The 11,897-nt window shown below is 44.4% G+C and overlaps 1 protein-coding gene across 3 annotated transcripts in view; it reads left to right on the top strand.

Annotated features, from left to right (window-relative positions):
* The window catches only part of LPAR1 (lysophosphatidic acid receptor 1), a 147,955-nt gene that overhangs the window by 1,967 nt on the left and 134,091 nt on the right, over positions 1–11,897 (top strand). The gene's annotated exons all lie outside the window — the stretch shown is intronic.

Genomic DNA, 11,897 nt, shown 5'->3' with positions numbered 1-11,897 from the left:
GCCCAGTGCTGCAGGGACTCAGGAAGAAGGATAGTGTCCTGGTTGCTGATGGGGGGGCTGACAGGTGGGCCATGCGATTGGCAGCCCTTTCAATAGCCTGCATTTTGAAATTTCTATTTTTATGTGGACCTAATAGTTTCGAAGAAGTTTCTGCTGCCTCTAGTTTGACTGTTAGATTTGGTAAAAATCCAAAGAAAGTGAAATTTCACTTGCTACATCTTGTGATACACAATGATATTCAGCCTGAAATTTCAAATACTTAGTCTTCTTTCAAATGCTTAGTTAGAAAAGTTGCAATCTGGGCAGAACACGCTCTGTCATTTGCTGGGGCCAGCTCCAAGCGTTCCCCAGATGACGAGACTTCTGAAATGTAATGTGAGGTCATGATTCTAATATCCATGCCTGACAAGAAGATCTGCTTGCTTTCTGTTTCTTCATTGTTATTACTTTGGGTATTAAAATGCATATATAATTAAGGAACATGATTTATTTTAAAGGTGAAATGTCCTGTCATAAAAATGCCAACATAAGCTAGGGGCTTAAAGTCTGAAATTCTACTCTGGCTTTGCTCACTCCATATTATACTACCTTTTGGCTTCATATTTTGACATCTCATGTTACCCCACGGAGTTTCTATAGTGTTATTACTTAACTATATCATGGAGAATTGCTACAGATGCTCACAAGTTTGGGAGATGAGAAGGAAGTTTTAATTTAATAAGCAATTGTTGAATTCCTTTTTTGTGGCAAATACAAGGATGACGGGGAGACTTTAAACCATTTCTAGGAGTTCCTGAACGATGCCAATGGTTACTGCTCATGGCTGCTAACCAAAAGATTGGGAGATTGTGTCCACCCAGAGGTGCTTCCAAATGAATTCCTGGCAGTCTACTTCAGAAAAATAAAATTTGAACCGGTTGAAACTTTGCAGCATGCAATTCTACTCTGACACACGTGGGTTCCTCAGGGGGTGAGATCTATTGGACAGCAACTGGTTAGAAAGAAAAAAAAAGACTGTGCAGGGGGGCAAAAGTTGTAACTCACTTCAATACACAGCATCTACATAGCACTGGGTGGTCACTCCAGGATCCAAGAAAGCTGGCAGGCCAGAGAGTGAACATTAAGTTCTGACGCTGAGAAAGACCTAACAGATACATCTCTGAAAAGATGAATGGCCGGATGTGAAACCCTAAGATCTGGAGGAAGAAAGTACTGTATCCTAATTCCAGGGAGAGGAAGCTGGGCAAGGTACAAGGTGTCACATTATGGGGCCCGTTTGGATGTTGTTTCAAGGCATTGTGCTATTGGAGGCTCTGGGGGCAATTGATGAAGGCACCCAGCTACTAACCAGAAGGTTCCAACCAGCAGCTTGAGCCTCCCAGCTTCTCCAAGGAAGAGATGTGACCCTTTTCTTAAGGGCCAGTTGTATTTTGTGATGTAGGATCTCTGTGAGTAGATTGACACCATGACGGCAGGTTTAGATTTTGGTGCTACGGGAGGGTGGAGGTGGGGGAGTACAATTTAACCCTGAGATGCAGGAAGACAACTAGGGAACACATTGAGGCACTGTGATGGGGGAAATAGTGGAGGAATGACTGGGCTTTTACTCCATCACATTCTTCAGTAATTTCTTGCTGGTGGGTTTTAGGAAACTGCTACCAGATGGATGTAGATTATACAAACGATAAGGAATGAACTAATATATGGTTTCTTGCCCTATGCCTCCAACTTGATGGTGCTCTTTGTATTTTTGAAATACTTAATGTAGCCAAAAATTGATGCTGATATTTTGAGCTTGATGGTTCACATCAATCTATACTGTAGTTGTTTTTTTTTTGCAGAATAAGGTACTATTTGTTGTTGTTCTGTTAGGGTAAGAGCCTGGCAGTTTATACTAATTTGACATGACTCCTTTGACAACGTCAGTTTTGACCCTGCTTCTCAAAGCCTGCTGGCTGTGTGGGTTAGGCTTGGGCTGCTGGCTGCAGGATGGACAGGTCAAACCCATCAGCTGCTCTGATCCACAGGAGAAAGCAGAGGCCGTCTGCTTCCTTAAGGATTTACAGTCCCAGAAACCTGACCACCGGCAATCAATTGAACCACAGTGGTTGACCATTTACAGCACAGAATAGGAATTATTATTATTAGTTTGCAAATGGGGTTATTAATAGTATTAACTGTAAAGGATGACCCCCCACCCCCACACAAACCCAAAACCCACTGCTATTGCGGCAATTCCAACTCCAAGCACCCTTAAATAGAGTTTCTGAGGCTGTGAACCTTTACAAGAGTAGAAAACAATCTTTTTTCCTCTGAGCAGCCAGTGGGTTTGAATTACTGACCGTTGGACAGCAGTCCAGTGCCAGCAAGGTTCAGATGGTCAAGAATGGACTGCGGGGGTGGGGGAGCATAGGGTGAGAAGAAGCTGGGAAGTGGGTGTTGATCAGTGTGCCCCACGAGGACTGACACAAAGGAGAGCCTTGCTTGAGCTGAATGGCCAGTAGAAGTAGGTTGCACAACCCAGTAGAGTGATACTCTTTTAAGAACAGTGTTCCCTAATCATTTGCTTTTTCTTTTTAAAAATTCTAAAACTAAGGGGGCTCATTATTTCTGTGGGATCCTTTGGGATAGGTGTTCAGCAGTTCTGTGGGGGCCCCTCTCACAATCCTTAGGTCTCCTTGTCACAGGTGGGTTGGGGGGGTGGTGTCTCTTTTCAGGTGTATGAGATGTGTGGGGCAGATTTAAGTAAGCCTTCTAATTGTCCTTCAATTTGGAGATGCTAGACTGCTAAGGAGACAAATGATTAGAGGAGACTGGAGAAAGGTGAGCTGCCTGCTCCTAAAAGATGAAGTCGCAGAAACGCCACAGGACAGTGCTCCGCTGTCCTCTAGGGTCGCCGTGAGTTAGAATTGACTTTTCGGCAGTGGGTTTAGTTTAGGAAGTGTACCTTCCTCTTGTCTTCTGAATGCAGTTGGCATGATTCCCTTGCAGCCTGTCTTACTTTCTGCAAGCTGTCTTGGGTTTGTCATGTTTAACAAGTCAAGTCCAAAGGACCCAGGATTAACATATTCATTATTTAGAATGATAGGCGTTTGTTGGTTTTGTTTCAGCGTAGAGGGATGTTTCATTTTCATTCCCTGGTATGTTTTTCTTCCAGCAGGTTAGTATGCGTTCAAAGACACGTGGTTGTTATTATGATTATTTATCTTCTGTGGATAGGCCAAATACATGATGAAACTTGTCTGACTACTTTGACATTAGCTTCTGGTGTCTGATCAAAGCTATAGACTTGTATCTGGAAGTTCATTTAAATTTCACATTTCTTTCTGAAATGGAAGAAAATGGTTTGATTGCATGCATGGACTTAGATTATAATTCATTTTATTTCGATGGAATGTTTTTAAAAGAGTAATATAATGTCATGACAGGGTGGACTCTTAGCTTTAGTCCAGTGCGGAAACAAACCCTTACAAGACTGCACGAGGTAGACTGGGCTGTGTCTAAACATTTTTAAAGAGTTGTGTTCCTTCACATCAAAACAAAAGGAGCAAGTCTGATTGTGTGGAAGTCGCCTGTACTCCGTTTTCTTTTCATGGTCAGTGGGTTCCCTTTGACCAGTTCCTAAGACGACTTCATCCTGAATTCTGCCCCACCATGCCTGTCCTTGGAGGGAGAGCTCTGAGCAGATAACCCGGGTAGATCAGGTAAGCATAGGCTTACGTGTGCTTATTTACCAATCTGTCGTGAATAGTTTCATATGTTTGTTCACTACAGATTAGTAAATCCGCACAAGTAAAGCCAGGTTTACCTGCTTGCTGTGTAATCCCACCCTGGGTGCTAAGGAAACAACCTCTCTTCAATTTAGGGAGCATCTGATTGACAGCCTGCTACATTCCAGCCGCCTGGCCAGGCTTTAGGCTGTAGCAGTGACATAGCAGGAATCTTACCCTGGCAGGCGAGCTCATAGACCATCCTGTATCACAATTGCCTTGAGATATTGACACTCTGAGAGCACCCAGGAAAGGCACCTGACCCTGAAGTGTTGGGCTGTGAGGGTGCAGGGCGTTTCTGGAAAGATAGGGATCTGGGAAAGCTAGTTGGTAATCACCCTGAGGGAGAGGGGGTAAAAAAAGGATCAAGGTAAAAGGTATGAGACTTTGTATCTAGCTCCGGTTTTATGGCTCCTGGGCAAGTAAAAGTGCCTCTTTTTCCATCTGTAAAATAGGAATAGAAACTGACATTATTCTAGTTTCCATTTATTTGCTCCTTAATTTATTCATTCGTTCATTTATTTATTCCACATTCAGCTTATATTTCTTGAGCACCTACCATGTATTAGGGACCAGTAGAAAGAGGCCTCTTCTCTCCCTTCTCATGGAGAGGAGCCCTGGCTGGGTCGTGGCTGTGAGTTGGGTAGCTGACCACATAGTCATAAGCTCAAAACCACCAGCTGCTTTGTGGGAGAAAGGCGAGGCTCTCGACTCTCATGAGGCGTTGTGGTCTCAGACTCACAGGAGCAGTTCTGTCCCCTCTGTCCTATAGGGTCACTCTGGGTTGGAATTGACTCGATGGCAGTGAGTTTGATGGTGGTACATTTTTGGTCTCATGGCGGGTGAATTCTGTCACATTATGTTAAATCTGAGGTTCTCTTTCGAGGCCTTCAAAGTCTGTGGCAGTCTTCCTCACTCGGAGTCTTCTTCAGTGTGGGGAGTGCTTTCTTCAGACGAGCCTCAGTGCTTTGGGGTCAGTTGATTTTTTCCCCCTCTTAAAGCATATTAGAGAAGGAGACAGAGACTGGTCCTCTGACCTTTATTTCCTAAACTGGACATGTTTTGCTCCGATTTACCTGTTTTGTAAAGCCTGCAGACACAGTAGTGCCTTTATTTGTAGACCTTACTTGCATTCATTTAATTTTGGGTATTTTTGTTTTTTAGCCAGTTTGTATTTGAATTTCCATGTTCAGTTTATGGCTTGCTTCCTAGAATAATTTGCACCATTAGGGAGAGGCTACTTAGATCAAGAGAGCCAGTCAAGTGTCCTTGGGAAGGCAGACTTATTGTGAGGTCATGCTATCATGATACTTTGCATTTTAAAAAATGCATTATGATCTTGCTTCAGTCACTCAGTGACAGAGAGCCACATGGGAGGAAGTGTTCTAACCAGAAATGGTAGCCCGTGCCAGGTGCTGTCCACTGCTGTTGGTTTAATTTCAATGATTTTACCTATTAAGCCTTGAAGATTGCTGCATGATTCAAACAGTATAGAAGTCATGGTACAAATAGCTATAAACTGAAAGGTTGGCAGTTCTGATACACCCAGGGGCATGCAGAAAAAAGACCTGCCATTCCACTTCTGTCTGACTGCAGCCATTGAAAATCCCATGGAAAGCTGTACATCATTGGTACCTGTACATGATCGGTAAAATAAATGTAATATTCTCCTTTTGCTGAATCAACGTTACCTATCTGGTGTCATCCCTTTGTAATCAGTTTGTTCACATAGCTTTCCATACATGCTCTTTTGCTTACATAAACCTGCAAAAGTGCCTGTGTATTATGTGTATGTTTATATGTGTGTGGGATGAGTGTGGGATATGTGTGCTTATATGTTACATATGTCTGTGAGTGTGCGCACGCATGTGTGCAGGCCTCCATTCCCCAGCCCCATGCTGCTGCTGTGGGGGTGAGACACTTGAAGCCAGAGGAGCCTGCCTGGGCCCTCCTGGATCAGCGCAACCCGACACGACTCAATTAAGTGTTCCTGCCAGTGATAGGAACGCCTTGCTGTTGGGAAAACGACTTCCAGCTGTGTGACAACCACGCCAACCAATGTCACTGCAGAGTGTTATTCCCATGAGGGGAGGGGCCGAGAGGCTTTTGGGGTGTGTGTGTGCATATTTGGCATCAGTGAGCCTTTTGTTAGGCCTTCCATCCATGCCTTGTTTTCTACCTATCAGCTATGTCTGGAGCAGAGACGATAGGTGGGGTTTCTCATTAGGGGCAGGTTTCACTGCGGGAGTATAACACGAGGACCCTGTCAGGCTCAGTAATCAGCAGTGCTAAGGATGACGGGCTCTTCCTACGTGATACAGCTGAAACAGAAGTGCCATTTGTTAAGGGGTGGCTTTGCCATCTCGACTATGATTTATCGGGAGAAACGGAGGCATTTGTTCTGTACTTCTTGGTGTTCCACAGAGACCTGCCTACTTTACTTAGTGCAGAGACGCAGAGGGCTAGCTAGAGGGTCAGAAGGCTAGGGCGGGATCTGGGCTTTTCTAAAATCAGCAGACTGTCCTCTGAGCACTTTACTGGGGACTCTGTCAGTTTTGTTCGTGTCGCTGAGAGCTTGGGCGTTCCTGCGTTCAGGTCGCTGTGCTCAGGCCGAGAGCACTGATGCACAAAGGAAACCGAAGAACAGGAAAGAAAGGGAAATGGAAGAAAAGAAACCCGAGGCACGGACCCGAATGACTAAGAGCAGGCCGACGGTGATAAATATTGTGAACCAAGGCCTAAACGAAGTGCTGTCTAGATATCTGTGGCTAGCGAGCGCCATTCTTACTTAACATAGAGGAAAGATTTGTGGCACGATGGTGGTCTGGATGGACAAACAGACTGAGAAGCTTCTTCCAGGCGGAAGACAGAAGACGAAGGAAAGCCCAGAGTGCTGTGTGGGGGCGCAAGGTGCTCGGAGCAGCGCCTGGAACATAGGCTTGTGGTGATGTCTTTTGGGTCAGTCAGGAAGGTGACAGAATAGAAGGTTTCTGGAGCCTGTTGGGGACCTAAATTGTACAAGAAAAGAAAAACACGATGTTAATGCCATTAGCAGAGAGGAGGGAAATTGTCTGAGAGTTGTTGTCGTGAGTTTTAGGATGTGTGGCAATCAGACAGGTAGAGAGATCCAGCTGGTGGCTAGACAGTTGATTTTGAAGGTCAGAAGTCAGAACATGCAGTGCATTGGGGTGATTGTTACACGTCGAACTAACTCACTCACTGCCATCGAGATGGTGCTGACTCCTAGTGAGTCCCTTTTGCTGAGACTAGCTGTTTACAGGAGTAGAAAGCCCAGTCTTTCTTCCTCAGAGCTGTTGGTGGTTTTGAACTGCCAACCGTGTGGATCACAGCCCGGTGAGTCACCACCACACCACCAGGGTTCCTCCTGTTGAAGGAAAACACTGCTGAAATAGATACAGTAATATTTTTAGAGTAAGAGGAATGGGGTATGGATAACAAGACTTATTTGATTCCTTTAGGCTATGTTTTTTATATCCGACAAATAAATTCTCAGCACTGTTGACATTTTTGGCTCATAGTATTTTCTCTTCAGTGATTTTGAAAGAATTCAACTTTATGTTAAATTTTGAGTGCGTAGCTATTGCAGGAAGAGGTATGTTCAATATCCAAGGGGCATTTTAAAAAGTAACTGGGCAGAGGGTAGGGAGGAAGGCAGCCATGACCACTGCCTGAAGGCTCGCAGCAGGGTCGAGGGGGAGGGAGGAAATCGACCCACTGATCACCCAGACGTAAAAACATGCGCTGTGAAAAAGCACTGCGAGGGGGCAGAAGAGGAAGTTTCAAAAGAGATTAAAAGGGGAACCTCCTCTGACTTTGGGGGTGATTCAGGGCTTCCCTGAGGAAGTTACATTTGATTAGATCTGCAGAATAAGAGCAGGTTCGCCCTTGTCACAGGCCAGGCAGGGGAATGTGTCTGAGATTGGAGGGTCATGGCGGAAAAGAGCTGTGGAAGGCACTCAGGGATGTGAATGACAGGTAGAAGCAAGCCTTTTGTTTGATGAATTGACACTTTCTGGGATACTTAGTAGAATTCCAAATTCTTTTTATTGTTTCTTTGTTTCAATAGGTGGGCATCAGATAGGATTTTTTTTTTTAAGTGTATACGTTGAGTAGGTATATGTTGAATGACAGTGGAGTTCTGGGTGGTACAAGTAGTTCATCCTTCTGCTTAGCTGCTAATCAGAAGGTTGGAGATGTGAGTTACCCAGATAAAGGTACCCAGACAAAAGGCTTGGGGACCTACTTTGGAAAAGCAGCGATTGAAGACCTTGTGAGGCACAGAGCTCGACCCTCCCACACATGGAGTTGGTGTAAACTCGACAGCAACTTCAACATTTGCTCTGTCTGGATGTGTAGGATCACTTAGTTGTGTTTGGATTAAAGCATTCTTGTATAATGTAGCTACTAATTTAGCAACTTTATAATGTTAAGGAATTATTGTTGTTAGGTCCTGTTGGGTTGGTTCTAACTCATATCGACCCGATGCACGACAGAACAACAGACCACCAGCTCTTTCTGATTTTTCCCAATATTCCTACATCCGTACCTCATACAATCCAGGTCTTCTTTATTAACGGATGTTTGCATCTGTTTCATCTCAGGGTGAGTTGTGCCCCATCAGCAAATGAAGATCCCCAAAGCTTTACTCCATCCAGGTCACAGGTCACAGGGCAGACAAAACGAGGAAGTGATGTATGGACACAGTGGCCGTCATGATGGGCTCAAACATAACAACCGTGTGAGGCAGGCGCTGGAGCGGGCAGTGTTGCCTTCTGTCGTACGAGGGTCGCTGTGAGTTGGAGCCCATTCAAGGACACCAAACAGTCAACAGCGTTGAGGAGGCAGCCCTTCCCTGGTATTGCCTTCCACCCTCAGGGTCTTGCTCTAAGAAAAATATTCATTCTATCTGACAATATTCAGAGGTATGAGGTGTTTCTGTGGCTAGTTCTTCAGGAGCGGGTAGTCCATTTCTTCTTCATATTCCTGTTCTTAGTCTGGAAACTCAGCTGAAACCACAGCGTTTAGGCCACGGGTGACCCAACTGTTATTTGAATTCCTTGGTGATACAGCTCCCAGCATCATAGCAATGGGAACGCCACCACAGTATGACACACTGAGAGATGAATCGTAGTTTATGGAATTAGAACTTGGATATTAAATATGGGGATGTGAAGACCAGTGTGGGTAAATGTGGCCTTCCTTCTAGAAGCATTACTGTCCCATGTTTTTTTAAAAATCTGTTTTTCCTTGTAGAGTTTTGTTGTTGTTGTTAAGTACCACGAATTTGGTTCTGACCCGCAGTGACCCGATGCACAACAGAACGAAACGCTGCACAGTGCGGAGCCATCCTCACAGTTGCTCCTGTGCCCGAGTCCATTGATTCAGCCACTGTGTCGTCACGCCATCGCATGGATGGCCTTCCTCTTTTTCACGGCCCCTCCACTTTACCAAACCCGACATCCTGCTCCAGGGTCTGGTCTCTCCTGACAACAGGTCCCAAGTCTGTACGATGAAGTCTTGCCATCCCTGCCTCTGAGGAGCACTCTGGCCTGATTTCTTCCAGTACAGATTGGTTTGTTCTTTTAGCAGTCCATGGTACTTTCAATATTCTTCTCCAGGACCACAATTCAAATGCATTGATTCTTCTACAGTTTTCTTTACTCAGTGTCCAACTTCCACATGCATATGATGCGATGGAGCATACAGTGGCTTGGGTCAAGCACACCTATGTCCTGAAAGTAGCATCCTTGCTCTTCAATACTCTAAAGAGGTCTGGTGCAGCTGATTTACCTAATGCAACTCGCCTCTTGATCTCTTGACTGCTGCTTCCATGAGCATTGATTGCGGATCCAAGCAAGACAAAATCCTTGACCCCTCTGACCTTTTCTCCATTGATCATGGGGGTAGCTATTGGTCCAGTCGTGAAGATTTTGGTCTTCCTTACGTTGAGTTGTAATCCATACTGAAGGTTGCACTAGTTGACTTTCATCAGCCAGTGCTGAGAGACAAGTGGTAGTGTAGGGTTTCAGAGGTCACCTCCCCTATCCCCCCCACCTTCATTCTCACCCTTAAGGCTATGTGAAGAGTTAATTTAAATATTTAAATAAAAAATCCAGTAAGTAAATTCAGGTCCTTTTCTGCCAGCAGACCATATGCGAAGTGCCAATGGGACCATTGACGGTACACGACCTTTCTAGGCTTCTGAGTCCTCTCTGCAAACATCTGTGATCCATTGTCACCGTCATCCTACCTGTCCTGTGATTCAGTGACTCTCAGTATATAGTTATGTAAATAGATATGTGTGTCTATATACACATATGCATTGTGAATTAGAAAGTTTAAAGAGAACATCCTCAGTTTTACATAAAACAATGCATGCAGATTCTACATAAAACAATGCATGCAGATTCTACATAAAACAGTGCATGCAGATTCTGTGTCAACTCATCCTTCGCAATCTCTCCAACGTGCCATCACTTATCCCACTTCCTCCCTCTGTTTCCCACTTCCTTTCCTCCTTCTCAACTAACCCTCCGCACCTTACCCTGGGGTCACTGCTGCCTTTTGCTCTGAAATGACTGACTGTTCTATCACAGGGGAGAGTTTAATTCCAGACCTGAAGAGTAAGGGGCCATAGTCTCGGGTCCACTTAGGCTCTAATCCCCCAGTAGGACACGTTTCTCTTATGACTGAGTATTGTACTGCATTTTCCTACCATTTCACCCAGGATCCTCTTAGGTGATCAGAGCAGTTGGTGGTGGTAGTTGGCACCATCTAGTTCTTCTGGGACTCTGTGCTTTTTTATTTTTAAGTTAGCTCTGTGTAGTCCATGTTTGATCCCAGGCTTGTTGGCTAATTTAGTCCACAGGGTTAAGTTAAACTTGAGAGAATTGAATGGGTTTGCATTTTTATGCGTTTTATGGTTGGCTGAAGTAGAACAAGCACCTTTACATTGAGCAGTACTGCTAGTGTGTATCCTCACAACAAGGACGAGGAGGCAAAGTTTAGAATTTTCCTGAGCAGCTCTTTAAGATATTGATGCAGTTTTTAGTTTGTCCACATTTGAAACGAATTTTTTTAACCTTTCAGTTGTGTGTACATCATTCAGATTTTACAAAAAAACTTGTTGAGCAGTAGGCTGTGTTATCTCAACAAGATGTGGAGGGCCCAGGAATCACCTGGTGAGTGAATTCCGTTTGAATGACTATTGCGAACTTGAGGTAAGTTTGTAAGGAGTGGGCTTTATGTGGAAGGGAATAAGAGGTACTTGGCAACTCACCTTTTTGTTCCTCTTCTAATTCAGTCGACGCATACATTAAAAAAATATCTTTTCATAACATCGAAATAGTTTTCGGTCTTTTAAGCTTTTATTTCAATACAGATACTCTATTATTCTTGTTAATTTATTATGGAGAAAAAATATGCTGTATCTTTTGTCTAATCTAGATGTGTTTCCTCATTGTTAACAATGGTTTATTTGGGAAGTCCAGGTGATTGTGGGGATTTTGCTTTCTTTGTTTGGTCCTGCTTCATCAACTCATATTCCTGTATCTGCTGTTGAAAACCTTCTCCTGAAGCACGTGTATGAAATGTTGAGGCTCGTGATCAGAAACAAAGCAGAGTCAGGTCCCAGAGGGCTGGGCAGCATTGGGATCAAGTGGGGTCTGTGTTCAGGTGAGTAGTAGGCACGGGATTGTGCAGGCCGGCACTAGAAATAAGCTGCCTTAGACAGAGGCAGAGGGGGTTCAAGGCTATTACTAGGAAAACGTTGGGTCAGGAAGAGACAGAGGGTGTTCCCAGTTCTAAGAAAAGACATGCCGTGTAGCCAACCACAAGACAGAAGCTAAGTCCTATATCAAGACAGGCTCCAGCTCTGGAAGACTTTTATTTTCAGAGTGGAAGGCATCAGATGAACTGTTCGCTTCTTCTAGGGAACCTTAACAGACAAGCAGGGATTTATTACTATGGTCTTGGGAAACCCATTCCCAACTCCTTCTGAAGCCTTTGGTCCCCTCAAAGTGGAGGATCATACATCATAGCTTCTGATCTGGATCATGGATTCGTTATAACCAACCCAAACCCATTGCCTTTGAGTCAATTCTGAAT

The sequence above is a fragment of the Echinops telfairi genome, unplaced genomic scaffold (genome assembly GCF_000313985.2).
Source record: "Echinops telfairi isolate 266 unplaced genomic scaffold, ASM31398v2 ScPeMD7_7410;HRSCAF=8448, whole genome shotgun sequence".
Lineage (NCBI taxonomy): Eukaryota > Metazoa > Chordata > Mammalia > Afrosoricida > Tenrecidae > Echinops > Echinops telfairi.
The sequence above is the reverse complement of the archived record's forward strand: the minus strand, read 5'-3'. Positions and strand labels throughout refer to the sequence as shown.